Source organism: Nestor notabilis, unplaced genomic scaffold (assembly GCF_000696875.1).
Source record: "Nestor notabilis isolate BGI_N333 unplaced genomic scaffold, ASM69687v1 scaffold4516, whole genome shotgun sequence".
Taxonomy (NCBI): Eukaryota; Metazoa; Chordata; class Aves; order Psittaciformes; family Psittacidae; genus Nestor; species Nestor notabilis.
The window spans coordinates 21485-32350 of record NW_009932240.1 but is presented as its reverse complement, the minus strand read 5'-3'; positions in this window follow the sequence as shown (position 1 = coordinate 32350).

The window sequence follows — 10866 nt, the reverse complement described above, 5'->3', positions numbered from 1 at the left end:
GTTCATTCTGCAACATCATTAAACAAAAGATAAGGGGGAGGAAAAAAGCCCAGTTGTTTCGCAGCTGACTGCAAGATCAGATGCCAATAAAACTAGTCAGACTAGACAGGATTTTAGTTTGGTGGTTGTATTTGGTTGTGATTACATCACTGAGACATGATTCAGTGATGCTTTTGACTCTTGAAAAGATAGCTCTTCAGCCTTTGCTGCTTGTCATCAGAAAGTCTTAATTCACACTCCAGGATATGTTTTAGTATGAGGCAGACAAATGAAGAGGAGAGCTTAGCTGGTTTTCAGTTTCAGGTGCAGAAAGTGTTCTTGCATTGAATAAGCAGAATTAAAAATAGAAATTAAAACCAACCAAACAAAACCAACCAGACAACAAGCTGGAAAAAAAGATTATCAGCTGATCAACAGCATATTCTCCTCCAAATAGAAAGCCTTCTTTCTCTTTCAAAGAAATTACAGATCACCTGCCTATCACCATGTGGAAACTTCATACAGAGGTGTTAAGCTATATGAAATGGCATAAATCATGTTATTACCTGGGTTTTTTTATAAGGCAGACATGTTTTACATCATACTTTCAATACGAAATCAGAAATCTTCACTACAAAAGTAGCACACCATTGGAATAATTATCAACTAATGCAAAAAGAGATCAGAGATTAAACTATAAACCAGCACACTTGAGAACAACTGAAACTGGTTTGCCTTGCAAAGAAGCCTCAAAATGTCCTAGACAGGCAAACCAGCCAGCCAGAAATTAACTACATATAATCTTCTACAGTTTAGGGAGCCTCACCCCATCTATTCCCTTTATACCTACCAAAATGGTCACTCTATGAATCTGTAAGCCAGCAAAATAAAAAGTTGTGGAGAAGTATCAGTTTATTAATCACGTACATATGGCTCTTCCTGGAAAAGAAACTTTCACCTACAAGCAAACTGATGTTTCTGTTCTCTGTTCCAGCTAAGTCCAGCCCACCACACATGCCAGATCATTAAGAGTTCTGAAATAATAAATTCAAAATTAGTGAAATATGTGAAAGAGATTGATGGCTTTCCTGCCTGATAAGAGTCAGTGAAGAATAAAGATGCCCTCCTGTAAACAGAAGTAAACCATACCTTTTCCAAAAAAAAAAAGAGGCAAGATTCAAAACAAATATTCAACAATATCAACAAATATTCAACAATAGTTTCTTTAAGGTTTTCAAAAGCTGGTCCTTGATCTTGAAGATTCTTACACATGTTCTTCTCTACCTCCCTACTACCTGCCACAGCATCACATTGGCCAACATCCTGTATATCGCACAGAGGGATATAGCCCATGAAACACCACAGATAGCTCTTCTAACACCCAAAGATGTTCTTGTGATCAGCAACCATGCTTAGACTCCTGTATCAGTCTGCAGCCTTTGATACAAAGATTGAAAAAAACCTAATAACAATATGTACCAGAAGTAGACAGTTCATCCTCAGCATAGTTGCTATCAGTGGTGTCCAGCAAACCTGAGTGGAGACAAGTTCTGTTCTCCCTTCCTTGAACAGCCCATAGACATCCACATAATCCTTCTTTCTCTCTATTAGTTATAAAAAAATGACTGGGAGGTCTGGAGAGGTGCTGCAGGGTTGGTTTATCAACAGTCTGTGGATGAGAGACGGTGTTCTCATAATCCATGGATAACAACCATTGACTCTAAGAAGATGCCAGAACACCTCCATGAAAATAGCTCTTGGAGAGGACCAGATGGCTTGAAGTGAATCTAAGCATAGCCAAAAAGCAGGATGAGAAGAAGGATTTCTTTAACAGCTCATGGAAACATCCTCTCCCACTCTACAGAAAAGCATGTTGCCCGTACTTGTCAAAGCTGTGCCTTGGGTCTGACACCTTGCAAAGTCTGGCTACTTAGATGGCATCAGTATTCCATGAATGTCACCTGTGGGCTGTATTATAACAACTCAACCTGTTTTGAAGCTCAATTTGGTAACTTGTACACCAGCTTCAGCTGATTGGGAATGGGGAACAACTGCTTTTTCTACAGCTTATGTTGCCAGGGGCATATCTGGTTTGTGCTCAAGTCTTTCCCAGAGCTCCCAGCCACCATCTGATGCTGACTTAAGGCCCTGGTCCTATTTTTTCAAAGCAATTAGTGTTGCAAGTCCCAACCACATTAAAGTCTGAATTTTCATCCCTGAATCCCCAACGGCAACTGTGCTCATCTGAGAGGTCTTAAAGCTCAGAACAAACACCTAGGAGAGCTGTGAAGAAAACACCATTTTTTATCGATAGCTAGGGAATATTGTACTGGGGGAGATGAAGCAAAACCAGATTCTGGTACACTTCAGGCATAATTTCTTTAACATGAATTTACTTCTTAACTTGAATGCGCAACTCAGATACCTGTTTCATTCTAAAACTCTTCCCAGCTTCCTCATCATATCAAAGGTCACAAATTTCTACTCCCCTTGTGAAGAACTGGAAGAGGCTCTACAAAGTTCATTAGACACCCAGCACCGCCACTGACCTTACCTACAATGTACAGATGCTCTGACAGTTTAATACACTTAGAAAAAGTATAGAAAAACAAAAGCAGGAAGAATACGCTGAATGCAACTTAGTCTGTGCTTCAATCCACGCTTCACACTTTTGTTGGTGACACACCATATCAGAGAAGTTAAGAACAATTTTCATTTGGTATGCACCTACCTTCTCACATCCAGAGGTTTTGCAGCTTCCTGATGTGAATTTTATCGTTCTTTCCTCTTATGAATTACAAGTAGATTTGGAAATCTTGTTATTTACTCCTCCTCCAGCTCACAACCTTGAGTGGTTGACTAGTGTCCAGGGCAATGTTATCTTACCTCATATACCAGTGTGCAGGAAGACTGATTTGTCTCCAATATTGACTAGCGGAAGTACCAAGTTTATTTGCATTGAAAGAAGTTTGTTTTTCCAGCTTCCCGTATGTTTAAGAATTACAAAGGAACAGTCTTTTGTGGATGGACGTGAGCTTATACATGGTATGCGTGTTAAGTTGACTTCAAAATGCAGTGTCTTCAGGAACCGCATTTTTTCACAAAGCTGGTTTCACCAGCCTCAACCATTCTCCTCCCATGTTGTTCCCTGTCCCAGAACATCCCTGTCCCATTGAACCTTTTCAGCATCGAGTCCTGCTGGCAGTAGATGCAATTATCCTGCTTTTCCCATCAACATCCACAGCATCAGTTGCTAAAAACACACTCGGAGTAGCACAGGAAATCCCTTCAATTCATCATATTCTGCCCTTTTGCAGACAAGAGTAAAGACCTTTCAGTAATTAAAGATGGAAGGATGTCATTGAAAGGTACATGGTAGCTGGAGAAGGTGAGTTATCCAAGTGACACATCTATGATTCTCTTGTCTCTTCTGACCTCTTGTTCTGAAGGCTACTGTTTGTAAATCACGATTAATGAGAAGAACAGCACTTAAGTGCACCTGATCATAAATCTGGGAGAGTTAGTACACTCTCTGACAAGATTAATATATTTTATATCTGACACTGTCTGTGTATTACTCTGTGCTCAATATATTACCATCTCAGACCTGAAAGTGAAGCATAGATTTACTTGCAGTGCAACTTTCACTTTCTGCAGAGCATTTCATTTACAACTCAGTGTCCATTGTCATCCCTCTTGAGGTTGCTTTCATTATGAAAAATGAACATTTAACATAACTCCAGTACAAATGTACGTAAAAGAGCATATTGAAAAAAACCACTGAAGAGTGCTGTTGGTTAAACCACTAGGACAACAAACTGGGAATTTTTTGAGGAAACATATCAGAAAACGCCATTTCATACAGAACTGATTTCTTCCTTTGAAATGTAAAATCATTAGCAAATACTTCTTTAAATTTAAAAAAGTCTGAACTCAAACTGCAGAAATTACTATTTACTGAAACACCTCTTTTCAAGTGAGCCAGTTCTATCCTCTGAAATTCCCCCACCTGATGAATGAAAATTGTTGAGGTTTTTGTTTTCTGCCTTCACGTGAAACAGAAGTGTTTTTCGAATCTTGAATTTCTCATAGATTAGGAAAACAATCCCCACTGAGCCACAGCAGACACACAAACCCTGTGAGAAATTGTAAACTGCTTGGAACAGCTCCTCAGCAGATCTTCAGCTGTTCTTGCCCATGGTCAGTGAACATGCTGATGAACCATTTCTTGGGGATCCAAACACACCCAGGATCAGCATCGGACATTGCAGAGAAAGTTCGTTTGTGCAGCAGCTGCACCAGTGACAATGGCACTATGGTGTAACGCGTAACTAACAAAGGCAATACCATCCAACTGATCCCACGCAGACGAAGCATCATGGAGCAAGGAGAAATGGGATTCAGTCACCATCTGCTTCCTCCCCATTTGCTTTTCCTGAAGCCACTCCTGCCTTGTTCCTGCAGCCCCAGTGAGCTACCCCAGGCACGATGGGCACGTGGCACACCTCCTCCCGTGGCTTGTCCCTCCTTCTAGGACTATACTTTCACAATCATGGGTGCCAGACAAACAGCTCCTGCCCCCTCCTGAGTCAAAATCAGGGCTAGAAAGCAATCAACAGAGGCCCCCAGTTTTATTTCTCTGGAGATCAACACATGGGCATAGACTGTCCATCTTTCAAAACACTCCTCTAATTCAGGTCATAACTCCAGAGGCCTTCAGGCTGATATATGCCATGAGAAGCACATACATGATAGAAGCTAATTTCATTTCCAGGTCTCACCCCTGTTCACAGCTCCCACCCTTACATGATTTGATTCTCCTTTGTACACACAGCCATGCTCTCAACAGTTCCTGCCCTCCACCACAGCATTTCCTGAAGTCGGCACCCTACCAAAAGTTGTCTTGTCATTATATTTCTTGCTCTTCAGTGCCACTGTCACCTCCTCCCACCACACCATATGTTCCTCATCTCCTCCCTGCTGAGCAGTCTCTGGTCTCTGAAATCTGACAGCTGAAATGACCTCTCCCTCCTTGGCCCCCTGTTCTGTCTCAGCAGAAGTCAGTGACTGCAGTCGGCATGATCTGCTCTCCTCAGGCACCAGACCCATACCTGCAAATGAGGGTACAGGCACGTCCTCATTCCCAGCCTTGATCTACTCCATCTCCTGATGCTGTGGGCTTTTTGGGACACAGAAGTGTCCTATTATTTGGCTATGGAGCACTTAAGAAGTGCCTTTCATCTGAATGAGGTCATTGGGTGCTTTCACAATGCAGATAGCTGAACTGCTCCCCATATTGCTACTGACTAGCCATTTCTAAAGCCTTTTTGTCACCAGCACCACTGAAAAGCTTCTAACATCATATGAACTCTCAAGACTCAAGGTCAGAATCTCACCCATAAACAAACCAGTTACTCCCTTGTTCGTGCTCCGACTCTGCAGCCAAGACTAATATAAAGCAAAGCAAGTTTTCTAATCTTCCACACTGTAAACCACCCAGCAATCAGAGGCTTATTAGCAGATAATGATTTACTTTCTACCCACCAGCTATTTGCAAAGATCATCCACTCTCCCTGTCTGAAGTACCATCAGGGCTTCTCCGAAAGTCCACTCCATTTATCATTAGGGGGATTTACACTGTAAACAGGACAGCTGCATTACTAAGTCTAATTACACCCTGAGAAGACAAAGCACCGTGTGCCTACACGTTGAACTGGAATTAGAAGTCCAGGTAGAACAGACGAGAGGCTTTTAATTAAACAACGTCAGTTACCTTTCACAGAAAGCCTACGATTTAATTTAAGCGCACACACAGGAAGAACAGTAGGTCAAGCACCTTCCTCATCTTGTGAACCTCAGGCCTAGTGGCTGCCAAACACGATACAATCATTTCTGCCCACCTGCCTTACATTTCTCTGTAGAGGTACCTCATCCTCTTTTTGGCTTTCTTTCCTTCAATTAGGAGTAAGGAAAAGGCTGTAGTGACTTCATAGCATGTCAGATTTAATCTGTGTAAGACCCACCACATGTTGGGGGTGTGTGTGGCAGGAGTTTTTAATAAAGGATTACAGGATGCACCTGCTGTGGCTGAAATATTGTGAGCTTTTTCTAAGCTCTGGGAGGCCTGCAATAGGTCAGCTTTGACTTGAACATTTATTACTTATCAACCTTTGGCATTGGGATGGAGTCAGAAGCACGGTGGTGATGCCAGCTGATTTAAATTGCCAAAGAAGTGATCAGGTTGTTTGCACAAAACAAGATAAGTGTTTGTCTTAATGGCTGTTTCAAAGATGGGCAGAATTCCTTTGCCCCAGACAACCTATTTTTTTTGTTGTTCCCAGATGTCATCAGATAATGATTTTTATGCCAACAAGTTAATTGCAAAATCAAAACTATGCAAATGTACACTGAACTATACTCATGTATTTCCTAAAATTACTTCAAATTTAATGTAATGAACAGAGTGTTTTGTGAAGGAAGATTGCAGATGCCGTGGAAAATTAATGCTGTTTCTGAGCATAGCCATCACCCAGCTAAATGGCTTGGCAATTCTCCCCTTTGCTTGCACCACTTGTACTGCTCGTTGCTCATGTCTTTCACAAGATGTGGGACATGGGGGGTCAATTGCTTTCTGCATCTGAAGGAGTTCCACCCAAAGCACACTAGAATACATGTTTGCCATTTGGTGTATGTATGGGACAGGCACCCCCACTCCAATCAGCTGAAGCAGCTCCATGGTTGGAAGGGATGTTAAAAATCATCTAGTTCCAACTCCCTTGCCATGGGAATTTTTAGGTTTTGAGGTAATTTTAACTAAGAAAATCTCACTGTAGACCATTATTGGCATGTGCAGCTACACTTTCAGCAGCTCTTACAAACACCAAACCGCAGCCAGCAAAAGAGCAGTTAACCAGACCACTTCACTTAAGCATTCTCAGCAGTAGGGCTGCAGAACCGGACCAAATCTGTCTAGGAAACAGCCACCTTTGGAGTGTCTAGATGTCTCCTTTTGAATGAATCACTTGTCAGTTCATTGCTCACAGCTGCCAGGGTGTACCAGAGTATTTACTGCATCCAAGCCATTTCCATTCTAATGGTACACAATAGAAGAGAAAGAGACACTCAAAATACACAAAGCAGTGACAAGTGTTAATAGGGCTGCTATCCTGCTTTAAAGCAATTCTATTAACACGTTATACTGCAGCTGAGGGTAATTATTTCCAAGGGAAATGGCTTTTGTGACCATGACCCATGGTAGGCTCTCATAATGGTGATTAAATTCGCATGTGACTAATATACAGAAGACATTAACTGAAGTTTCTGGATTTATGAAGATCTACAGAGACATCTGCAGGGCCATAGAAGACAGTCTCCTTGGGTTGCAGGAACTAAAAACAAAGTAAGAAAGGCTCATGTTAGCCTATAAAGAAATTAATTTCAGATTTTCAGTAATATGTCTTAAAGTAATATCTCTGCAAATCTGACATTTAGTAAAGAAATTAAAGGGTTATTATACATAACGTGATTAATCTTATATTTTGCCTTCATTTAACACAACTTCAATCTACCGCTGAACATCAAGCTAAGTTAGAAACATGGAACAGAGAGATAAAAGAAAAAAGGAGCATTTAGATTTGCTGCTTCTCATCTGGCATTGTCTGTCTCTTCCTTACTGCAACTTGGTGGCAGCACAAAATTGTGCATTCAGTACTTCCCTGCCATGAAAATAAGCAAAGTACTGGAAAATATGGGATACTCCTTGTTTCTTTGCAGCATACAACTGGCTAAGCCAGTGTTGGAGACTGATTAAAGCCAGCAGCTGATCGCCATTGGAAAACCTCCACTTCTGTCTCCCTCCTGACACTGGGCTCACCATTATATGTCAGTCTGCCTGCCTTCAGCATACATTTGCCACTGATCCAAATCGGTCCCAACAGGGACTATAAACAGGACAAACAGCAAAAGCATCAATGCAAGTTATGCTGTTGCAGCATTACAATGTAAAAACCTTTCCTGTTTCATAAAAGGAAGTCCTTTTATGGATTTCCACAGTGACTTGATGTGATCTCTACAGTCAAAGACAAACAAGAGCAGCATCAGAAAGCTAAAGCTTCCCACATGCTCTCAGGATAGCTCTGGTTGCAGCTGTGGATCAGTTGGCATACCTTAAGCCTGTTCTTTATGGGAAACCATGTTGCAGCACCTGTCTGTAAGGACCAAATGCTGTTAGGAAGAGCTTACCCTGCTTTACAATACCATAAATGTTCCTGCAGAACAAAATATGCTATTTTGAAAGGAAAATCAGCTCTCATCTAGTTCTGTCCATGCAACAGCAGCGCAGGACACTCTAACGAATAACTCTCCATTGCCTTTTGACTATGTACTTATACACAGCTTGTATATAAGAAAGGTAAGGGAATGGAGAACAAAAGTGGGGAAAATCTGGATCTACTCTGTGGGCTGAATGAGTATAGAAGTAGCTTTTACAGAACAGCCAAGTTTTCTACTTCATATCCTGTAATGCCTCACGGTAGCTGCACACAGTCAATATTTGATAGACAAGCTGGCAAAGCTTCTTACATTTTATGTTACCTACTTATTACACAGCAGACTGAGAGTTGCAGGCAGGCTACAGGAACCCACACCAGGCAAACACTATGGTCTGGCTTCTCCCTTGGACCTGTGCCTTGGGGACAGAACAGAAAGAGCCTCAGCTTCTTAGCCCTCACTGTCATAGTAATAAAGCAGGGAGGGATGCAATTGCTTTCAGACTTCAGTTGAAAACCTTTGGGGTCCTCATTCATAAAGAATTTCTGTTCATAAACATGCACACAAGGATATCACTGCATTTAAAAGACTATCTGCATTTATTCAACCATCTTGTCATTCTTTGTATATAACAGCCTGCAAATGGCTCTCAAACACAACAACCTCCCTTGCAGGACTGATTAACAGCAGAACCAAATCCAGCACCTCTCTCAAGCAGCTGACTCTCTCTTCTAGTCTCCTGCTTGGCCACTCCCCAAAATCTACTGAGAGCTGACCAGGACACCTATGGACTTGATAGAGAAATGACTTTGTTATTCATCAAATATTGATTTTTCCTTGATTTGAGTATATACTGAATGATACCCTTGAAATACTGTGCAGTGGTAGAAAACTTTGAGAAAGGAAAGAATTTAGTTTAGAATTTCAGAGGCTACACAGTTATAGATACAGCTACTTCTCAAGCAGTGAGGAAATCTTTGGCAGGCTCAATAATGTCATTCTGTCATGAAAAAAAACTCTGGAATCTCCAAAGCAATCCTTGAATTGAGGCTTTCCTAAGAACAAAAATGTTGGAGAGTACAGAAAACATTCCTGCCTGCTTCAGAGTTTGTCTGACAGAATGTAATTCTACATAACTATGGATCACGAGATCAATGACCCTGGAACATAACTCTGTTGAAATATTCTTGACATGGTGAACATTAATGGGCCTTGAAATAGGCCCATAGGGTCTAACCCATCAATGCACATGCAGCAATTCAGCGAACTGTAGCAACTCTAAAACTGCCATTAGTCCATTAAATAGTAGGTCTACAGACATACTTCTCACTAAAGGAGGAGCAAAGTCTGATTTGATTTGATAGACCGAAATAGCCTCACCATAACTATTAACTAAAATATCTTCAAAGGTGCTTACAGGGGCTTTAGATGGTGTTGAAAACTGCACTCCTTTTACATGCCACAACTACAGAACTCCAACATTGCTTGAATGGATAAACCAATTGATTAAATAATGTCGACACAACACAGCACAACCTTCCCACACAGCCAAGCCAGCTTTCCCAATTTTTGTGACCGTCAGGGCCTTTTCCCAAAGGGACAATGTCCAAAAAGGACTGAACTTCTACATCATTGAACTACATCTGAACTACATCATTGCTCAATGCCAGAGCCTTGCTTTGATGTGGTAGACAACTGGTTTTAGATGTGGCCAATCCTCTTTCCTGAACCAAGAGGAAAGACCTACAGCTACAGCTTTCCATTTTCACCTAGTTCAAGCCCATCAATTTCTGCATCTTCCACCTGTGCTTCCAAACACTTCTGTTCTTCTCTCCTCTGCCCTTGATTATGTGTGATGTTCTCAGTGGATGGAGTGGAGGAGCAAAGGAAGATTGACCAGACCCATGGACAGCTAATGTGCCAAACTCACCTTGGTGCACTGAAGGCCACAACAGTTGCACTAAAAAAACTTCTGTCTCAGCAGTCTGTCACTTGCCCCCCAGTGGTTCACAGATCTCCATTCCTTATCATTTTTTTGGGGGAAAGAACCCAGGGTGAAGAACTTTATGAAGGTCTTTATGACCTTCACAGAAAACAACCTGTTATGGTGAGGAAGATAACATGGTGGGTGAGCAAGCGGAGAAAAAGGAAAGGCACAGGGGAGCAAAGAAAAAACAATCACAGAGCTATCCCCCAACCCAGTATTTTAAGTGTTTCTCTGCAAAAATATTTACCGATATTTGTATAGAACCTTTCTGAAATGAAAACTAAAATATTGATACATTCATCATAGATAAACATATTGTACCACAAATGCAGCACTGTGAACAGAGTCCTGAAAGACATAAACAGCTCCAAAACCTTCCTCTTTCAGAAGCTCCAGCACTCCAGACCTGTTTTGTTGCTTGGCTTAATTTTCAACCATGCAAAATAAAAGCTTTTGCTAAAAAGATGTGAATATCCCTATGCTTCATAAAAGAAAGTTCCTTTTTTGACATGATTACCCCAATCTAATTAAAAATTATGCTTGTCACATCCTGGAAAATTGAATGTCTTCACACAGGGCAAATGCTATCATTTGGAGAGGTCACAATAAATTACTTATAAATAAGTAAAAAA